The 23,102-nt window shown below is 34.9% G+C and overlaps 1 protein-coding gene and 1 pseudogene across 9 annotated transcripts in view; one reads left to right on the top strand and one right to left on the bottom strand.

Moving 5' to 3' along the window:
* The window catches only part of LRFN5 (leucine rich repeat and fibronectin type III domain containing 5), a 271,597-nt gene that overhangs the window by 126,823 nt on the left and 121,672 nt on the right, over positions 1-23,102 (bottom strand). For 8 of the 9 annotated variants that reach the window (XM_021101105.1, XM_021101095.1, XM_021101099.1 and 5 more), the window contains exon 2: positions 7,122-7,297. The exons of the other annotated variant lie outside the window; for it this stretch is intronic. The gene's annotated coding sequence lies outside the window, so the exon portion shown is untranslated. The remainder of the gene's footprint in view (positions 1-7,121; positions 7,298-23,102) is intronic. 9 annotated transcript variants of the gene reach the window in all.
* Positions 7,094-23,102, top strand: part of LOC102163587 — a 29,796-nt pseudogene continuing 13,787 nt past the window's right edge.

Raw genomic sequence — 23,102 nt, 5'->3', positions numbered from 1 at the left:
TCAGCTAGTAAGGCTATGTCTATAAAGTCACCGATTTTTATGTGTCTTTCCATGTAGTTCTTTTTTTTTTTTTTTTTTTTTTTTTGGTCTTTCTAGGGCCACACCTGCAGCATATGGAGGTTCCCAGGCTAGGGATCCAATTGGAGCCGTAGCCACTGGCCTACACCACAGCCACGGCAACGCCAGATCTGAGCCATGTCTGCAACCTACACCACAGCTCATGGCAATGCCGGATCCTTAACCTACTGAGCAAGGCCAGGGATTGAACGCACAAACTCATGGTTCCTAATGGGATTAGTTTCTGCTGCACCACAACGGGAACTCTTCCATGTAATTCTAAAAATACATTTCACTCATTGTTTCTTCCCTTCATATTATATTACTAGTAGCATTAAGTTAGTGTTTATGATCAGTCTAGCATACATATTTTATCCTAGCCTGTGAGTTTCTTCCCATGGAAAATCATGTTTTGTTTTGTTTTTCTAAAAGAAGTCTTTGTACTGCTAAATTTTCCCCTGCTGTAAAGTCTCCCATATTCTATTTAATACTGATGGACAGATGCTTCAGTTTACTCAGAGAATTCTTAATCTGACCTATGTTAAAATACCCCTAGTACAGAGCAGAGCAACATAAGGGAGGTTAACTGCATAGTCCATGTAACAGAGTGCTCATAATAATAACTGGGATAATAACTTAGGCTGAGTGGGTACAAATTGGATTTTTTCCAATGGGTTTCACAGCCCATGCTTTGCCATTAAGATTGTTACCATGCATCGACTATCCATTGCCAGGAGTACTCTTCACATGACATCAACCTCTTCTGGTCCTAAAGAGGTAAAATATTCATTACCTCTTAAAGATAAGCTTTTGTTCAGACCTCTTCCTTCCCAAGACCCTTCACAGTAAGAGCTACAGTGCTACTATGCACAGGGCCAACACTAACAGGAGGCAGAGAGAGCACAGGCCTTTCTACATCAAGCACCGCCAGCCAAGGCATTTTTAATTTTGGTGTCATTACTTAAGGGCTTTGGGGAGAACTCTGCATTCTCGTTCTAGCTTCTAGAATTTTTATGTAAATGAGACAACACATCAGCACATTAACAACAACAGTCCAAGGTTGAAACCTATCTCTGACATCCAGACAAATTCCACTTCTCATAACAATTACATTGGCATAATCTCAAAGGCAAGTAAACTGTTTTTCTGCTGAACATGCCCATGTATAGCTTTTCATCACTATCTTCTGGTAGTTCTTTCTGCATTTCAACACCCTTACCTCTCCTACCAATTTATAATTCCTTAGACAACAATTTCTGTTGGATTCATATGCACCCGCTTTATAACAGCAAGGACAGGCTCTTGATCCATCACCTATCCAACAGCACTGAAGAACGGTGCTGAGGCTACTACAAAGAGGGGAGTGCAGCAGTAAAGGGCAATGGAAAACCAGACACTGTGAATGGTGAGCCCACAGTAAATGGGTCACGCTTTGACAACACGAAAATGCAAAAACAAAGAAATCTAATGGTCAATACTTAAATATTTTTTGTCTCAGTTGATGTCCTTGGAATCTTTCTTTTCTAAAATAAAAGCAAAAAATGCTCATGTTTCATATGACAGAAGTTTCCTATACTTTACCAATCAATGCCTTGGATTTGACATATTTAAACAGTGAATCATTTATATTTAACATTCACCATTATTAGTATAGAAGTAACACAAGCTTACGCCACTACTTGCAAGGTTCTTAGTTCTAGAAATAGAGGTCTGGTTCTTGTCAGTAGAATGAGAATTTCAGGAACTTTTTTTCTTTTTTTTCTTTTTTTTTTTTGGTCTTTTCAGGGCCGCACCCGCAGCACATGGAGGCTCCCAGGCTAGGGGTTCAATCGGAGCTGTAGCTGCTGTCCTACACCACAGCAACATCAGATCCAAGCCGAGGCTGTGACCTACACCACAGCTCACAGCAACACCTTATCCTAACCCACTGAGCGAGGCCAGAGCTCAAACCCTCAACCTCAGGGTTCTTAGTCAGATTCGTTTCTGCTGCACCTTGATGGGAACTCTGAATTTCAGGAACTTTTTACAACAAATGCCATGACACTTAGTTGTAACAAAAAGTATCTCAGTAAGCCACTAAAGAAAGGGAAACAACAAAATAACAACAGCAACAAAAGTTGGGAGAAAGTCAAAATTTAAGCACTAATTTTCCAGTAACATTTCCTGTCTATTATAATTTTCCCTCCCTGATACTCCAGTGATTTTTTTTCATGTCTCAGGGATTTTCTCTCTTAAAACACACACCACATACACACACACACAGAATGAGATGGGCTCTATGCCTGTGTTCACAACACCTAAAGAAAAAAGGGGGGGGGGGCGATGTCTCAATGTGGAGCAAAATGGACATGGATTGTGACTTTATAGTGCTTACAATCTGGAAGGGAAGTCAATATTAGTCAGATGACTGCACGAAGAAACATAACCTTTTAATGAATTCCAGTTATACAGTGCTATTTGAGACCATATAATAAAAGGTCAGGTGGGGTAAGAACGGCTTCTTTCAGAAAGCAGGTACTGTGTGGAGATATCAGCAAGAAGGAGATGGGGGATGGTGATCCACTTAGGGAGAAACAACCTTGTGCAAAGACCTCAGTGGGATGTCATGTAACAGGGAGGAAGCACTGAATGGCGTCTGCATCTGGAATTCAGGGAAGGGAGGGAGCATGGTGTAGGACCAGTTGAGAGCATTTACAAAATTTAGTGAGCTCAGGGCAGCACCTGGTCTATGTTATAAGGTGAATGGTCTTTAGAGATGGATGTCACCTCACCGTTGCATTTTTGTTATGCTCTCTTAACTACGTATGGACAAAATAGGTACATTAGCGGACACGAGTAGATAACTTAGGAGACCTCTAGAGTATCCCAGGGGAGAAATCATGGCAGTTGGTACCAGGGTACTGATGGTCCCAAATGGAGAAAAGTGGATAAATTCAAGAAAAAATTTTATTGGTAAATATGACCAGATTAGGTGATGAAATTGTGGGATGAATGAGAAAGCTGACAAGATGATTTTTATTTTTTTCAGGTATATGATAATGCCATGTACTAAGCTCAAGAATGATAGAGTTTTGTTTGCAATGTGTTAATTAGATATTAGGTGAATCAATTTGGAATTGACTGGCACTGAGTACATAAATGAGAGTCATTATAAAGTTTGCTTTCTTTAAGAATGTTTTATTCTCTCTTCCTCTTAAAATGAGCAAGGCGTGATATAACATGTTTACTCTCCGTCAGGATTATTGAACTTAATTTATTCACCACTTTAACAATTACAGTTAGCATATTGCTTTTTCCTATCAATAACTCTATTTCTCCATCTATGTTTCTGTAGCCCAAGTATCTGAAATGCTTTCAAGTGTATACATATATACCTAAAGATACTAAGCGTAAAAAAAACTGGTTGAGAACATATTCAAATTTTTAAAACTACTTCATAGAAATAGTATAATAATCAAATGAATTAACGTTTATTAAAAAGAACTAGAAAGTGTCAAATGATAATATCTTGGTCATTATTATGACAAGGGGATTAATGTTCTTAGAGTTGATAATTTACAAGCCTAAACACAGAGGAATTTATTTTTCGGAAAAATCAAAGTATTTAAAAATGTTAAATACTATATATTTAATGTCATTAAGGATACCTTAATATTTAGAAGGCATACTAGACCTGCAGAGTTATTGTCATTGTTGTTACTTGCAGAGAAAATTACCTCTAGATAAATATATACATATTAACACAAGCATGCATATTTCCTGTTCAGACATTACTGTTTATTCTTTAAACTTATCTGTGATTTAGCTAATCACAAACAAAAGTACTACTTGCTGGATAAGACTAACTGAAAATGCCACAGTGAGAAAAATAACTATCATAACAACCAGCACCACCTCAACAGTCCTGCGCCAATAACAAAGGGGCATTGCATTGCCTCATTATTAAACTACTTCTCCATTCATTGCTTCCTCTAAGAAAGTTCTCAGTATCCCATTTAGTTTTTTAAAGGGATTTTAATGGATGTGCTATGAATTTTCAATGAGCTATTTGAAATTTGAGGAACCTAATTAGGAATGTATTTACTTTCTCTTTTTTAAGTGTGATTAATTCCATGCAAGACTTTCAGCCTAATGTTACTCCAAAGAAAAAAATAAAAAGGGAAAAGGAGGTTCTACTTTTACAGACTAATGGACTGGTAATTAAAAAATTGAATTAAGCGTTAACTCAGAAGAGTCGTTTTCAATATATAAATTATTTCTGTTTAGCCTTCTGTTGCCAGGTTAATTAAGTAAATCCTTTGGTCTTGATTATAGCTAACAGTAAATGAAAATGTAGTTGAATTTACTAATTCTTGTGATTTACACTAGGGAATCCATGTCAGTAAATGTATTTCCTTGGTTAACAGCTTTCATAAAATCAGATGTTTACTTAGAAAAAGTCAGCCTTACCCGTTAAAAACAAAAAAAAATCACTAATTATCTAATTAACTGTTGGGGCAGATAAAAACTTTGGAATTTCTTGTAGGGTTGCCTTTAAGAAACAAACTCCATAAATTCTACATCTTTGAAATGTGCGAAATTCCTTTAAGCTTAGACAAGGTCCTTGATTTCCTTAAAAGGTATAAAACCTGGAATGTCTTCCTCAAGTTGTTTAATTTAATGAAAAGCTCAAGGACAAAAGCCATGAATACAATTTTTAAGATAAATGAAGAAATCATGTATGAAAAGAGCACAAGGTAATAAAATAAACATAGAAAAAACCTACACTAAAATAATGATTTGTAATCTATCTTCTGCATACTCAAGACTCATCATTTTATGTTACCAGTGAATGAATTAACCTCAATATAACCTAATTGTTTATGTCTTAAAATTAGCCCTTCCATATTACTTTGAGTGCAGTAGCAACAATATACTGGCTGCCTATTTTAATTTTTTTCTTTCTTTCTTTTTAGGGCCAAGGCATATGGAAGTTCCCAGACAAGACATCAAATTGGAGCTGCAGCTGCAGCTGCTGACCTATGCCAGGGCCTCAGCAATGTGGGATCCAAGCTGCATCTGTGACCTACACTGCAGCTTGCAGCAACTCTGGATCCTTAACCCACTGAGTGAGGCCAGTGATCTAACCCACATCTTCACAGACACTATGTCAGATTCTTAACCCACTGAGCCACAACAGGAACTCGTGTTTTAAGTCTCATACAACAGGAGCACGATGATTCAGAAATAAATTCTTAGCAATGGTCTCCTTAAGGACACAGACCAGTCTATTTCTGGCATACTAAACTATAATATGATGCAAAATAAAAGATTTTTAGGTATCTCATATCCATCCCCTTAAAGGAAATTTCAAATGTTAAGCACCTAATTACTGATAGACAATCTAGGCTATGTGAAATTTTGCTCTCTATAAAAATGCACCAGTAATCATTTTCTGTGTGATCATACTGTGACACAAATATATCATTTAGAGTAGCAAGAGATGCCTATATCAAGTGTTTGGAAGAAGGAAAAAGAGAAACATGTCAAATTTAAACCGAGGAAACTAGAAAAATGGCAAAACAATAGAATCTTACATATGGACCAAGAAAGTCTAAACTTTTCCAAATAAATTGTCTTTACTTTTTAAATCATCTGAATATAAACAATCATGTAATTGATATGCTTACCTGATTTGTCCTGTAATTAAAAAGCCAAAAAATAAACAAGTAGCTGAGAATTTGGTTTTGGATGATATACAACACATTATGTCATACAATTTGTAGATACTTTATGTCCTCTGATTTCAGTAAATTTTCCTATATCTGATTTCACTTTTCCCTAGTTTTTCAGTATGCATATTTATAGGCTCCCACAACTGTCCTTCAGTGACAGAGAACATGTTATCCAGTAAATCAACCAATCAGGAAAAGTGCTATTTCTAGTACCACTTCCTCATTCTACATGTGGAAGGAGAGATCAAAGGCCTGGAAAGAGCACTTGACCTTTTATTTTTTAGGCATGGAAATTATTTATTTATTTATTTATTTAATATAATGATTTTTATTTTTTTCCATTATAACTGGTTTACAGTGTTGTGTCACTTGACTTTTAAGAATCAAAAAACCCAGGGATTTTATTCCATCTTCATAAATCATGAGCCAAGCAACTTCAATAAAGTAATTGATCATTCCGAATTTGATTATTCACATGCACACACTATTTTAATCTTTCCCTTGTCTATGCCTCAAGGCTATAAATATGTTATGAAGACACATGAAAATTCCATAAAGATATAGGTTGTCAACATACAATATGGTAGACCACACATATCTTTAGAAAGATATGACTTAAAAAATAAACAAGATAATCAGTGAAGAATGATATTGGTTTCTTTTTTCTTTTTCGGGCCACACCTGCAGCATATGGAAGTTCCCAGCCGAGGGGTCGAATTGGAGCTGCAGGTGACAGCCTGCACCACAGCATCCTAGCAGCAGGTGCAGCTACACTGCAGCTCATGGCAACACTAGATCCTTAACCGAGTGAGCAAGGCCAGGGATCGAACCTGCATCTTTATGTATACTGGAAAGGCTCTTAAGCTGCTAAGCCACAAAGGGAACTCCTTGTTTGGTTTGGTTTGGTTGTTTTTGGCTGCACCTGGCCGGTCACATGGAAGTTCCAAGGCCTAGGATCAAACCTGTGCCACAGCAGTGACCCAAGCCAAGCCATTGCAGTGACAATGCTGGATCGTTAAGCCACTGAGTGAGGCCAAGAATCAGACCTACAACCTCATGGATACTAGTTAGGTTCATTACTGCTGAGCCACAATGGGAAATCCCCAATGCTGGTTTTTAACTTGTATATTAATTTGTGTGTTTTCTAGTTAGGCTCCCCTGAGCATTTTTTGGGGGACTCTACTTGCAACATATGGAAGTTCCTGGTCTAGGGATAGAACCCATTCCACAGCAGCCAAGCCATTGTAGTGACAATGCCAGGTACTGAACCCACTAGGCCACAAGGGAATCCCCTCTGCTAAGGGTTTTTAAACCCACTCGCGATGATCAAACTGAATGCAATCAGCTTACTTCTGGAGCCTGAAGAGTTCCTCACCACCAAGAAGGAGTCAGCACTCTGCCGGGCTGCTGCAGAAGGCGGACAGGGTGAAAGCATCTCCAAAGTTGATTCTGAGGATGGTGACAGAAGTAAGGGTGCTCAGCTACTACATATCTTCCCAACACCTGGCAGAATGGTTTCAGGGACACTTCAAAGGAGATAAGCACAAAAAAAAAGTATTTTAAAATATATTTAGGAAGTATCTTTGAAAAATATAGCTCCTGTTAACTGTGTAATCCATCTCAAACTATATCAGGAATATCACTAAACAGGAATTTAAAATAGACTTGCATAATAAGGCCTTCTAGTGGAATGTGCAATACACTCTCATTCCGGTAGATAGATCAGCACTCTGCTTTTCAGTTTGGGAAGTTTTCTTATCTCCTAATTGAAAACAGTTTAAACAATCAAAAGATACATCATAGTTCAATTTTCTTTATATTTCAATTAATTCAACTTACAAGCTAATGTTAAATAAATTGTGTAAGTCAACAAATTCTCATCATCACTTCCTAAGTACTGATTCCTGACGTGGGAGGTGCAGCAGTGAATGAATCTCAGGAGTCTTGCACTCATAAAGTGAATACTTTTGTCATGTTGCTGTTTTTTTTTTTTTTTTTTTTTTTTTCTTAAATAGACCAAATCCATTTATTTCAACCCATAAATCTATGGAGGAAATACATAGATGTACCATTTGTATTTTAACTTCATGTCAGAAGATTGCTTATTTCTACCTGTTTCTGAGGGTTTGTGTCAATCTAAATAATAATCAATCTAGTTCTATGAGACACAATATTTAACTTTCTTTCCCCTAAGATCTATATAATACCACCAACTGATATTCAATCACTGTCATTTTTAATGTAGAAATAGGCTACATTTTAAAAAATGTTCCTGAAATGAATAAAAGCAATTTGATTTTACTTTGGCTACAACTTACTTTATATGCAGAAGCAATGGTGAGGAGTAACACAATTCCAAAGGGTAGGGTAAAAAAACAGACAGATGATACAAGGATCACTGGGTTTAGTTTATTACTTCTACTATCTCCATTTATAAAGATGTGTGAATTATCTTATAAAGCCAAAATTTGAGAGAGTGATTTCATGTCCTGAGATACCCAATAATTAGGACTTTCGTTCGTTTGTTCTTTCTTTTGGCTCCCTGTGTCATATGGAGGTTCCGAGGCTAGGGGTCTAATCAGAGCTAAAGCTGTCGGCCTATGCCCCAGCCACAGAAACATGAGATCTGAGCTGTGTCTGCGACCTACATCACAGCTCATGGCAACACTGGATCCTTAACCCACTGAGCGAGGCTAGGAATTGAGCCCGCAACCTCGTGGTTCCTAGTCGGATTGGTTAACCACTGAGCCATGAAGGGAACTCCTATTTCAAATTATTTTTATGAATCTGTCAATCAATGCTATTTTAAACATGCATATTTATTATAAAATAAAGATGTTATAAAATTTAGAATAAATCAGATATAACCCCCATATACAGATATAAATCAATCATATGTCCATAAAATATTCCATGAATATTTTAAACTAATTTTTACACTTATATACAGATAATAAAACTGTAAGAAATCCAGAAGTAGGAGTTCCTGTTGTGGCTCAGTGGTTAACGAAGCCGACTAGGAACCATGAGGTTGCGGGTTAGGTCCCTGGCCTTGCTCAGCGGGTTAAGGATCTGGCATTGCCGTGTAGGTCGCAGATGCGGCTCAGATCCTACATTGTTATGGCTCTGGTGTAGGCCCGTGGCTACAGCTCCAATTAGACCCCTACTCCTGGGAAACTCCATATGCCGCGGGAGCGGCCCCAGAAAAGACAAAAAGACAAAAAAAAAAAAAAAGAAACCCAGAAGTAAATCACCCTTTAAAATGAGATATATCCCCATCAGAAAGAACAAATTTCACAGTTCAGAACATTTCTCTGAAATATTTCATTCCTATGTGTGTATGTGTGTAGATTCTTATACATATATAAGAATATTGTATGATGCTTTATTCCTTTCATTTAATGTCAGAGAGATTAATTCATTTCTATTTTCTATCATCAACCCCATCTATTCTATCAAGCAATACCCATCATATGCATAAAACATAATCTGCTTATAATATGCCCCAATTGAAAATTATCATTCCCAGGATTTTATTATAAAAGTGATAAAACAAATGTCCACACACATGTATCTCTGAACACAGGCGAAGGAACAGTATATTACATTCCTGGAAAAAGTATAATAAATTCCTAGAACTAAAATGTGCAAGCAAAAAATAAAAAAAAAACTCACTATTTTTGAAACTGATTATTTTCACTTCTCTGTAGTAAACCAAGATGATTTATTACAGCAAGAATAAATTTGAATTCATAATTATGCTTTATATTAGTTCATTATGACAGCAAAGCATAAAAATTTCCAATGATTAAGCATAGAAACTGATACAATTGTATCTAATTCAAATTCCCCAGAGAAAGTTCTTACATGTTTGGTTACATAACTTATTAAGGATAAGTTTTTTTCTTATTATTATACTATCTTTTATTACTCACTTACTATTTGCTGGCTACCAAAAAATATGTGTTATGCAAATCAAAAATCAAATGAGGAAAATATGTATTCATATACAATGCTATTAACAAAAGCTGGGATAGAGATAAATCAAGAAACCTTGAGCGAGGACACAGAGCTAGACCCTGGCAAAGCTACAGGTCTCACCAAGGCTATCTTAGTTCAAATCAATGCTCTTAACATCTCAAAATTTAAGTGAAAGATTCAGAAAACCACTATAGAGTCTATAGTTTTAAACAAAATAAGGTGCTATTTCTTTTTCTTTTTTTAAGTCCACATATTTTGCCAAGTGAAATGCTAAAAACAGGATATTCTGAATCAGGATTCTAATAAAGCAATTTTCCTGTGTGACCTTAGAAAGATTTCCTTTTCTTCTTGATAGTATGTTGAAATAAAATATCCTATGAGAAATTCTGAACGGTCCCTCAGTTCCAAGTTGTTGCCATGTTGGCTTTCTTCCAGTCTTAGAAACTTTGGCAACTGCTACTGTTTACCACATGTATTCCCAAGAAATAGGGTTCTCCCTCAAACAATGATACTGAATGGCAGTACTAAACTCTGAACTCAGAAAATATGGGTAAAACTCTGGAAGTTATTTGGGAATATCTTTTTAACAACTGAGAATTATGACCCCCTCCAGCTCCCAATGGCACTTCCTTCTCCTCTACAATTACTTTGCCATCAATCAGTTGTCTGAACATGTTATTTTGATTTGAATCTTACTATCAGTAAAGGCACAACTAAAGTCTTATGAATCTGGATTGGAATCATAGCTATGACAGTATTTCTTAATTTCCACTTGTAGAATGCAAAAACAATACTACAAGAAGTAATTTTTTCAAAGCATGGTATGTCTGAAAGTGCCAAGAATGGTGCTTAATTCATTGTAGGCATTCAAAAATTTTGTTTCCCATGGGAAATTCTTCCTAAGGTTGCCCTAGGTTTTAACCCATTGCACACTAAGGAAAACCTTGAAATATTTAACTATTCAGAGTTTGAACAATTACAGATCCACCAGATGATGCCATTGCCTATCTTTCTCATCTTATCTCTTCTATAAAAGATAATATGAGGGAGGTGTTTTACATTAGTCCATAGCTGTTTTCCTTGTGTTGAAAATGATTAAATTTAAACGTGTAGTCATTTAGATGTTTGATCTATATGATGCAAATGTCAGCTGTTTGGACACAAATGTGAATAAATGAATCATATGGGTTTCACTGCAATTCATTTAGTCATTTATTTAATAAAAGTTATGTAATATATTGTTTGGCATAATATGGCCATGATATTTAGTGCACTCCAAAAATTACACCACAGCATAAGAAATGCTATTATATTAAAACAAATAGCTTTAACAAATGGACAAGAAATATAGAATAAAATTGGAAATTACTTCACATAAATGAGTTTTTTAAATACATAAATATTCAGAAGGATTCATATAAATACTATTACTAAAGCAAGCTTGCCTCATCACCAGCACTGCTAAATCTAATTTAAAAATTAAATTAGAGGCACTGATTGAATATGGAAATGCATTTGTATTATTGGATAAAAGTGTAGTATCATGTACTTAGCTATAGGAAAATGTTTGCAAATTATTATACACATCTAGCATCATATGATAAATAAATTAATGCACCACTAGAGCATTTATTGCTTAATGTAAATGTCACATTGTAAATGAGAACAACTAATCATTCCTCTCCTCTAATAGCAAGAGTGCGGCAGTTAAATAAAACATAAATCTTGGTGACCTAAAAATTTTATTACTGCATTTGCAATTTCCCATTAACAATTCAAGAAAATAACTTCAAGTGATGCTATATTTCAGTAAGATACAACCCAAGGTGAAGGGCTTTTCGGAAGGGGCAGAGGCTGGGTAGAGGTGGTGGTTGGCTTTGCAGTTTTTTTAAAGAACTCATTCACTAAATTTCATAATGATAATTTAACATAATGAATTTTCACCATAAACAACAGATACTAAATTAATAACCAATTTAGTGAGGAAATTAAATGTTATCCCAATTTGACTTTTAAAAAAAGTCTATGTACTAGATTTTGTTTGCAAGACTGTTATATAAAAATAAATAAAAGAAATGTAAAGTAAGGCCCAATGGAGATTATAGAGCTAATGAAGTTTTTGTCCTTGCATAACTAATATTTTCTTACATGACAGGATCAAAATAATCCAAAGTAGCAGCAGAAAAACTTCATTATACAAATCTTTCACAAGATAAATTTTCTTTGCTCAAAGTTCTCTTCAAACTTCTGTAAATTTCAAAGTTCAGGAAACTTCCTTTTTTCTTTTTAAAGATAACTTTGAGTGGCACATCTTCACCCTTTGGTGAAGTGAGATAATCATCCTTTACATTTTCCTGTCCTAAATCACGGTCTGCTCTCACAATATAAATGTCAGTCCTACTCTGTTCACTTAGCACAAGGAAAAATAAAATGCAACATTCTTGTTATTCTTAGTGATTTGGAAAAGGTCAGCAGACAGATATTATGGTTACATATTGTTCATGTCAGTGTGTCATGTTAGCAATCTTTCAATTAAAGGAGAATATCAGAGAAAGTAAAAGACATATATGCTGAGAAAGACAAAACATTAATCAAGGAAATTTAAGAGAATTCAAAGAAATGGAAAGATATTCCATGCTCCTGGATTGGAAGAATTAATACTGTTAACATGGCCATATGCCTCAAAGTAATCTAGAAATTTAATGCAGTACCTATCAATGTAACCATGATATTTTTCACAGAACTAGAAAATAAATCCAAAACTTTATATGGAACCATAAAAGACCCAAAATTTCAAATTCAAAATGGCTTAAAGGCTTAAACCTAAGACAAGACATCATAAAACTCCTAGAAGGGAACATAGGCAAAACATTCTCTGACATAAATTGTATCAATGTTTTCCTAGGTCAGTCTCCCAAAGCAACAAAAATAAAAGCAAAAATAAATAAATGGGATCTAATCAAACCTACAAGCTTCTGTACAGCAAGGGCAACCACAAACAAAACAAAAAGACAATCTACAAAATGGGAGAAAATATTTGCAAATAATATGATTGAAAAAGGCTTACTTTCCAAAATATACAAATAGCTCATACAATTCAATAATAAATAAAATCAAACAACCCAATTAAAAATAGGCAAAAGAGCTAAATTAGACATTTCTCCAAAGAAGACATAGAGATAGCCAAAAGGTGCATGAAAAGATGCTCATCATCGCTAATGCAAATGCAAAACTACAATGAGGTACCACCTAACACCTGTCAGAGTGGCCATTTTTTAAAAGTCTATAAATAATAAGTGCAGGAAAGGGTATGGAGAAAAATGGAACCCTCCTATACAGTTGGTAGGAATGTAAACAGGTGCAGCCACTATGGAAAACAGTATATTGGTTTCTCAAAAAACTAAAAGTAGAGTTGCCATATGATCCATCAATCCCACTCCTGTGTATATACCCAGACAAATCCATAATTTGAAAAGATGCATGCATCCCTATGTTCATAGTAGCATTATTTACAATAGCCATAATATGGAAATCACCTAAATGTCCATCAACAGATGAATGAATAAAGATATAGTATATAGGCACACACACACACACACACACACACACACACACACACACACACACACACACACACACACACGCAACTGGAATATTACTCAGCCATTAAAAAGAATGAAATAACACCTTTTGCAGCAATAAGGATGAACATAGAGATTATCAACTAAGCAAAGTAATTCAGAAAAAGAAAGACAAATACATGATAACTTAAATGTGGAATCTAAAATATAAACACAAATGGACATGCCTGAAAAACAGAAAGACTCACAAACATAAAGAACAGACCTATGGTTGCCAAGGGAAGGGTAGGGAAGGATTGGGAATTTAGGATTAGCAGATGCAAACTATTATATGAAAACTATATTCAGTATCCTGTGATAAACCCTAATTTGAATGAATATGAAAAAGAATATGTATACGTATAACTGAGTCACTCTGCTATATGGCAGAAATTAAACACAATATTGTAAATCAACTAAATCTCAATAAATGTTTTAAAAAAGAAAAATCAGTACGTTCTTATCAATACAATGTTTATCTATGTATCTCTACATACAGTGTTTCCTTCTTTCCTCCCTCACTCCTTTCTTCTTTTCTCTCTCCCTTTCCTGCTTCCCTCCCTTCCTTCTCTCCATTCCTTTCCTCCCTCCCTTCTTGTCTTCTTTGACTCCTGATTTACTTGAAACTTTTGTGTCTTAGTTTTAAAATGGTTATAATATCTATATCATAGTACCATCCTGAATGCTACTTGTATATCAGACATACGCACACACTTGTTTATGTGAGCAGTGCACCTGTCCAAATACTATAACTTGGCAGTATAAAAAGAGTTTGTAGCTTATATAAATCAAAACCCTCTGCATTTCAGCCTATTTTCAACCTATTTCTACCTGATTTTGTTCTTCCCACTTCCTTCTTCAGAGTACCAAGAAAGCTTCATAGCAGGATGAGGCAGCAGATCTTTAGAATTAGTCCACATTGGTGCTTTGTCTCCATCTGATCTCTGACCATTCTGTTCAGTGATGTATCAGTTCACTCAAACACTTCCCATTGTGGCTCAGTAAGTTAAAACTCTGACATAGTGTCCATGAGGATGTGGGTTCGATCCCTGGCCTCACTCAGTGGGTTAAGGATCTGGCATTGCCTTGGCTGTGGCATAGGCCTCAGTAATAGTCCTGATTTGACCCCTAGCCTGGGAACTTCCATATGCTGCACGTGCAGTCATAAAAATAAAAGAGAAAAAAGAAATGAGTAAACCCTTCATATATGCAAGCTCTCAGTTACACTACCTCTCCTCCCTCTGTCCCTCTCACTGCTTCTCCCCCCCCACCTCTCTCTCTTTTCATTATTTCCTTTCCTCCACAACCTTATCTCTTGCAGAAATGATTTCATAAAGAAAGCATAATAATGTACATCCCTTAAACATAAGAAGATTTAAAACACATTTTAACAATTTCAAAATGTATATTATGTACTCTCTTCAAAACTCTGACTCATACAGAAATATGTAGAATCCAGATGATTTTTAATATGTAGATGAGAAAGTCCATGTCCCATATGTTCATTAATATTCATTATACAAGTAATACATGAGTACATTTCTTTTAAAATTAAATAAAATGGGTAGGAGTTAAGGATGAGGCAGGGAGATAGCTGTGGCTACAAAAGGATAAAAAGCAGTATTATGGTGATAGAACCATTTGGTGTTATGACTATGTTCATACATACCTACGTGTATGATAAAATTTAGAAAACTAAATATAAACACACACAATATAAATATGTAAAACTGGTAAAATCTAAACAGGTCAGTGGATTAGGGTAATATAGTTTCCTAGTTGAGATATTAGACATTATTCTTTCTTTCTCTCTCTCTTTCTCTCTCTTTTTCTTTCTTTCTTGCTTGCTGGTTTGCTTTTTAGGGCTGCACCTGTGGCACATGGAAATTCCAAGGCTAGGGGTCAAATCTGAGCTACATCTGCTGGACTACGCCACAGTCACAGCAACTCAGGATCTGAAGTGCATCTGCAATCTATTTCACAGCTCACAGCAATGCCAGATCCTTAACCTACTAAGTGAGGCCAGGGATTGAAACTGCATCCTCATGGGTACTAGTTGGGTTCTCAACCCACTAAACCATATTGAGAACTCCTGAGATATTAGATATACTACAGTTACACAAAATGTACAATTGGGAGAAACTAGGTGTAGGGTACATAGGGATCTCTGTATTATTTCTCATAATTGCATGTGAATCTACACAATGGTACATCATGTGCCTTAGAGCAATCCTTACAAGGCAACAGTAGCAGGCTGCAAGCTCAGCATTAATAGAAAAGGAGTTTCCAGAACATCAAATTTAACAACTGCAGTGAATTATTCGGTCCTTTTTAAACCACATCTTGAATACAATGTCTCCAGGAAAACTGGGAGGGGAAAAAAAAAAAACAAAACCTTAGATCCATTAGTCACAGAAAAGTACTGAATTACTGCTTGCTTTGGGTACCAGAGCACCTCAATGGCATCACAGTAAGGGACAGGAATTAGGTTTTACACCACTAATGTGGTCTGTTAAATTGTCCAACTGCTGCGTTGCCCTGCTGGGCTGAGGCTTAGCAGAGTTTCTACCTGCTCTTACCTTTGTTAGCCAAAAATAAAAGAAAACATGGATTTCTGGTACTTGGGAAATGTGAGGTGGTTTAAAAGCGTAGGAGAAAATACTGAGCCTGTGGATAGGAATCATTCTGGATTTTTGCTAGGGTGGCTGTTGTTTATTCATTTTTAATTCGTTACTCCAAGCTCTATTCAAAATGATAAGTAAACTATATTAAAAATATATCTACTTGAAATTGATAAATCCAAATAAGTGAATTTATGGCCTAAGTAAATTCAACTCACACACAGGCATACTATATACATAGTATATCAGAAATATAAATAGGGTATATAAAAATACAGTATATTAGAAATGTCTACTTTATTCATATATAGATCAAGTAGATGTTTCTTAATTTTTTCTTTTTTTTTTCTTTTTAGGGCCACACCTCTGGCATATGGAAGTTCCCGGACTAGGGGTCTAATGGGAGATTCAGCTGCAGGCCTACACCACAGCCATGGCAATACCAGATGCGAGCTACATTGAGATCTATGCCACAGCTTACAGCAACACCAGATCCCTGACCCCCTCAAGGACACTATGTCAGGTTCTTAACCCACTAAGACACAACAGGAACTCCAAGTAGATATTTCTAATATGCACATCTTCATGAATGTATATGATAACACTGCACAAATAAAAGATTTGAATATGCTTTACAATGGTCACAATAAGAACATTACAGCATGTAGTTTAGACTAAAGACAATGAGTTGAATGTGAGACTCTCAGTTCTGGGCAACTCTTAAACAACTGTAAATTAGATTCACAGTGGGTTAAGAGAAGACTTTGGAGCAATCTCAGATGAAGCAAGGATGACACGGAAGTTGGAAGCACTGCAAACATGCTAATAAGGCAATATGGGTGTAGAAAATATCTAGAAGCATGAGGAGTCCTTCCTTTGGGTGGGGAGGACCTACAGCCACATTTAGAACTACAGGGAAGAACTAAGAGAATGGAGTGAGAAATATCACATTTACAGTGTAGCTAGTGCTACATTGTGTGCTGTAGCTCTCCTATTGCCTGATAAGCTCTTTGAGGTCCAGGAACATCATACAGATGATTGCATGCCCTGCAGCATCAGACATACACTCCAGTACACAAAACAGATACTCAAGAAATACAAGCTCCCATTTGACCCAGCAATCCCACTGCTAGGCATCTATTCAGAGAAAACCATGACTCAAAAAGATTCATGTACTCCAATGTTCATTGCAGCACCATATACAACAGCAAAGATATGGAAACAACTTACATGTCCATTGAGAGAGGAGTAGATAAAGAAGATGTGGTACATATACATAATGGAATATTACTCGGCCATTAAAAGGAATGAAATAATGGCATTTGCAACAACATGGATGGACCCAGAAATTATCATGCTAAGTGAAGTTAGTCAGTGAGATACCAACATCATATGCTATCATTTACATCTGGTATCTAAAAAAAGGGCACAATGAACTTCTTTGCATAACAGATACTGACTCACAGACTTTGATAAACTTATGGTTTCCAAAGGAGACAGATTGGGGGGTGGAGGGGATGCACTGGGGATTTGGGATGGAAATGCTATAAAATGGGATTGTGATGATCATTGTACTACTATAAATGTAATAAAATTCATTGAAAAAGCAGTACGAATTAAAGATTTTTAACTGCAAATAAAAGAAAATCATACACTAAAAAATTCAGAGAATTTACCACTTGAGAAAATTTCTAAGAGACAAGATGTCTCAAAAAGAGAAGAAAATTCTAGAACTAAAACCCATATGATGTAATTAGAAATGATTCCGCTGGCAAAGAGGTTATTGGAAAGAGAGTTAAAGAAGCCATGAAGACTGTACAGGAGGAATTCTCCATAAGGTCAGATTATAAAGCAGCATATATAAAAGAAGGAAGGACACAGAAGCAAAGAGGAATATACAATAATGTTTGCAAAGCTTTTTCAGGTACATAATTTCATTAAAGAGTAACCCTGCTGTCCTTGGTCTTTTCTTGTTCAGCATTTTAACACTGACTTGCAAAAGGACATAAGAAACAGTGCTTATTAAGTCTGTGAATCTATGACTAACACAAAAACAGGATTTAAAAATGTCTCCACTAGTTTAATGGATGGGCCAAGACTGTCAAAATGAGATATAATAAAGCCAAAGGTAAAGATGCTTAGGTTCAGAAATTAAACTATTAAAGTGCCAAGTGAGGGGTACATCTTTAAAGGAGGTTTATGTGAAATGCACTTAAGGTATTAATTGTCTCCATGATCCTAAGGGCCAACAGTTTCAGGGCTGCAAACTCAGCATTCGTTAATAGAAAAGGAACATCCAGAACAAAAAATTTAATAGTTGCATGAAATTATTTGGTCCTTATCAAATCTCATATGTAATACAATATGACGCATTCTGAATCCTGGTGAAATGTGTCTAGAGACAGACACCCTAGAGATAAGGCCATCCAACCATGGCAAATAAAAACTGGCTGAAAAATAAAATTGGAAATTTTGTCTTGGGAAAGAAATAAGATAGAGGGAAGATATCCTCACATATCCTTTCTAAGTGGTTGGAGAAGGGGGTGTTAATGCCGGAGAACATGATTTGAAGTGAAGTATACGAGCTACATTAAGAACATGCTGTTGGGCTGTTGGGCTGCCCTGGAGGCAGTAAGTTCATTGTTTGCTGAGAAGCTCGTTCTATATGGATATCAAAGATGACATTCTTGTGTGATTTAAGGTTGGAGGAGATGGCCATGAAGCTATTTTTAAATAACTGTCCTACAGAACCATCACTAATAAGGCAGCCAGATTTCAGCTGGCCCTTTTTCAAAGGGAAACTGATTTTCCTGCACCCTCAGAGTTTGGCTCTGCTTGGAGAGGTCTCCTTCAAAGCAATGAGATAAATACATACATGCATCATCACTGAATTTATAATGTGATAAGTATTTAGGACTAAATATAAATGAGAAAAGTTACCTCATTCCTTAGGACACATCAAGAAGCAATATGTTCTTACTCAAGCACATATGTGGAAGAGAGGAGGCCATACAGTTTTAATTAGTTTTTTAATATGTTCTAGTCTGTGATTTTCATATTTGACCAAGGGAATTATAAGTCCCTTGATAACTAAAAATATGTGCATTTGAATTTTACTATTAATTTTCTATGTGCTATAAGCTCCGTGAACTTTAAATCTTCAAGCAAGAGCCCAATTTGATTTTCTTCTTTAGTGACGACATGCATTAGCCAAATGGTTCTGCCTACATGTAACTGGTCTCAGAACAAAATAAAAGCCAATTTTAATATTTTACTTGTGTACTTTATCATTTTCAAAGCTCTTCATCCTCTTTATTTAGGTTGGCCTTTGAAATAGTCTTCAGAGGCAGATAACTGTTTTTTGATGTTGTTTCTGAGGCCCAGATATAAGAAGTCACTTGTATAAGGCCATGCCAATATTTGTAATAAAGAATCTCTGACTTCTTATAAGTCTTTTTCCATTCAACTCTGTTTTTATGATTTAGGTAAAATTGCTCAAGCACAAGAAACTTCACCCAAGTCATATCAAGAAAGAAGGGAACTGATAGTCCTATAAAGGATGTAAGCAATAAGAAATAAACCATTAAATTGGTAAATCATTTACATGTATTTTTTCTCATTTATTTTGGAGCTAAGGGTAATATATGTTTAAATTTATCACTACATATCAAAACTAGATAAGCAGAACAGAAAATGTATTTTAATACAGCAATGAAAGAAACACTTTCAAAATCTACACATATTCCTGTTGATGTTGGCTTTACGTTACCATTTCTGAGATCATTTTATTAAAATATATGCTGGTTTTCTAACCTGCTACCTCTTAATCATTGTAATAATTTAGTGGTAACAAACACTCAAAATTAGGATGAGCATTTTCTCATGTAAGTAATAAGGTGCTCTTGACTTAATACTCTAGTTCTGTTTATACTCATTCCTCACCACTTTTATTGTAATTCAGTATTTCACTATCTCTCACCTGCATTAATACAACAGATTCATGAATGGCATCTGTGCTCGTGTCTTATCACAATACAACACATTCTCCATATTTTCATTTCCTACTGCCATAATGATTATCTGTATAAAATGCAAATCAAATTATATGTTACATATAAAATTTTGGATGGTATACAATCTCATAAGCATCTGTCTTCCACCATTCTTCATGCCTTAAGCTCTATGCATACTAATGACATACCTTTGAAGACATCTTTAAAATCTCTAATTATATTTGCAAATCCTCATACCAACTCACTTTTTGAATAGGTGAGGCCTCTGCATAGTCTGCTTCTTCAAAATGGAACATCCTTATCCCTCTTTTTTGCCTAGCTAACTCCTTATCTTTCAAATTTAGTTCAAATAACTGAGATTAAGAAGGAATAAATCAAGAATGGGTTACATGACCAAATACACATTTTAAGAAATTATTCTGGCTAATGATGGCCAATATGGATGAATATAAACCAGTTAGGAGATATTTTCCATAGTCCAGGACATAGATGAGACTTTTTAGAATAGGATCATGGCAGGAGCAAAAACGGAACTTAGTGCGGATGTGTCTGATGTTAAGCCTATATGAGCACTGTGCTACAAATAACAGCATCTGAAAGTGTGACTCTATCACTTACAGATTTTATGATTACTGGAAAGTTGTTTTACTTAAGCACCAATGATCTCATCTACTTTACATGAGAATTAAATGAGATCATGTAAGTGAAGAGTTCATACAAATCATGGAATAGAGCTGGTAGTCAGAGTATCAAATCTGGTAAATTGTGTCAAATTTTAAAAGTAAGCAGGAATTTTAGAGAGTGGATGCAAACTTACAGAGAAAAAAAAATGGTCCCATAGATTCATATAAGCTGAAGACAAGATGTTTTTTAGAAAAAGGTTTAGATCATTTTAATCATGGGCCAAAGGAAAACAGAATGACAAGACCTGTAGAATGTGTTTTCAGTCCTTGGTTCCTCACACTTTTTGTTGTCCTTATTCTTGGAGAAGTTAATCACCTCCTTGCATTATTATCAAATATTTCAGATATAAAGGAAGGCACTCAGGCTATGTAAAAACAATATTTCTTCTCAATTTTGAACTGGACATCTAGATAATAAATGCCCAATTTGTGCAGGGCATTCTCTTTGTACTATTCATGTACTAACCAGATGCACAGCATTTTTGTTCAATCAACAAAGATGTAAGTAAGAAATTACCAACAATCTGAGAAGAAAAGGCAACTTCAAATTCTATGAAGAATTTTCCAAACAATATCATTTGGGGGAGTTATTTTAATGAAAAATATACATTAAAAGATATTAATTACACATATATTTATGTTGGTGAATAGAGGAATAGGAAAGGGCTAATGTTCAAAAACAGAAAGTTAAGTGAAAAAGAGTTAACCAGAGAGTATGTTCTAATCATTAAAAGTGAAAATTATACTTTATGTACAAAAATTAGAAAGGTAGCTTTAAAAAATATCATAAAACACTACCCATGTTACAATTAATCCTACACATCAAGTCCAACTCAAACTGAAGTTCTCCCGGCAAGCCTTTCCCTACTGTTTAGTCCATCATATTTTAGGCTCCCTATAAGCTTAAAATTTATGACACTGTGATTTATGTCTACCCATTTTCTGGCAAGATCCATCCATTAATCTCAGAATTCATCATAGTACGCTAGTTTACAAGTCACTGAAATGTTTGTAAATTTAATAAAATTTGCTAAAGATAAGTTTGCATACAACCCAAAGGCTCGAAAGGCCTTATTTTTAAATCATAGAGTTTATTCTGAGTTTTGGCACCAAAATAAATAAATAAATTCAATATCTAAATAAACTACAGGATTTAATTAGCATTTTATAACAATTGTACAATAAAAAGCCAACATCAGAAGACAGCCATTTTTAAAAAGTCTATTGATCTGAATAGGCTTATCTGTATTCATAATATAGTAATGAATAGCACTGATGATTAAAAAGTCAAATGCAATGTTCAAATATAAGAAACAGAACTGGAGGCAAAAAGGACTATAGTCTGGATTAGAAAGATTAATTCTCGTATTTTAAGATAATATTGATTTTAGCAATTAAAATTAATATTATTTCAGAATGCTATCTCACAATTAAGTGAATTATTCTCCACTTATCTTACAATAAATATTATCTTCTTAAAAGTACCCTCATAATCACAGATGTTTAAAAATATTTAAAACTCTAAAATTATTGCTAAATATTTTCAAATGAACATCATAAATAGAAAACTTAAAACTATACAGTTTACAACTGAGATGCAAAAAAACCCTTTTTTAAAAAAAAAATCATCTCTCCCATAGAACTATTTATCAAGAGATATTCAAGCATTTATTTAACAAAGCTAATAATTCATTTAAGTTAGAAAAGTATTTTCAGTTAATTATAGTTTAAAAAATGACATTAAGGAACACAGTTTTTGATAATTTGATTGAATGATCAATTGCAAAAAGTGAGCTTACTGCTGGAAATGTTTGTGCTGGATTTCTAACTGCAATTTATATTCATTTTTAAAAGATGCCATATGTGAATAAATAGTTAATTCATGTATTGAGCTGGAGGGAACTTTTCAAGCCAAAATGGATGGGCCTTTAAAATTGTTGGTTAGTAAGTTCATTTTTTGAAAGGCCTCACAAAAACAACATACTTGATCAATTTTTGATGGAGTCATTAAAATTCAAGTTGCCATTTTTGTCAAAGTGATAAAAATGTCTCTCATCTAAAATGCTCAGACATTCAGCTGAGTTAAGAACATTAGAACCAAGAGACCTATAAAATATTTTGGCTTCAAGATAGAACACAGCTATAAAATTTGGAAACTTTCCCAATTTTATGCAGTAGACTTGATGGATCCTCTTAATGATGAAGAATTAAGAGAGAGAGTTAGAAGTCTAGAAAAGATTATAATTCTTACTTGCAAAGGAAATCTGAGAGCTAATTAAAGAAATTAAAAACACTTAGAAGCATCATGCAATATTTTTCACTCTTACCTTATTAAAATAGATAGGCATATAGGTTTCACCTTTTTTTTTAATAGTTGAACTTTAATTGGTCACTTTTTGAAAAGGATAAACAG

Source organism: Sus scrofa, chromosome 1 (assembly GCF_000003025.6).
Source record: "Sus scrofa isolate TJ Tabasco breed Duroc chromosome 1, Sscrofa11.1, whole genome shotgun sequence".
In the NCBI taxonomy this organism is placed as follows: domain Eukaryota; kingdom Metazoa; phylum Chordata; class Mammalia; order Artiodactyla; family Suidae; genus Sus; species Sus scrofa.
This window is presented reverse-complemented; position numbering and strand designations above follow the sequence as displayed.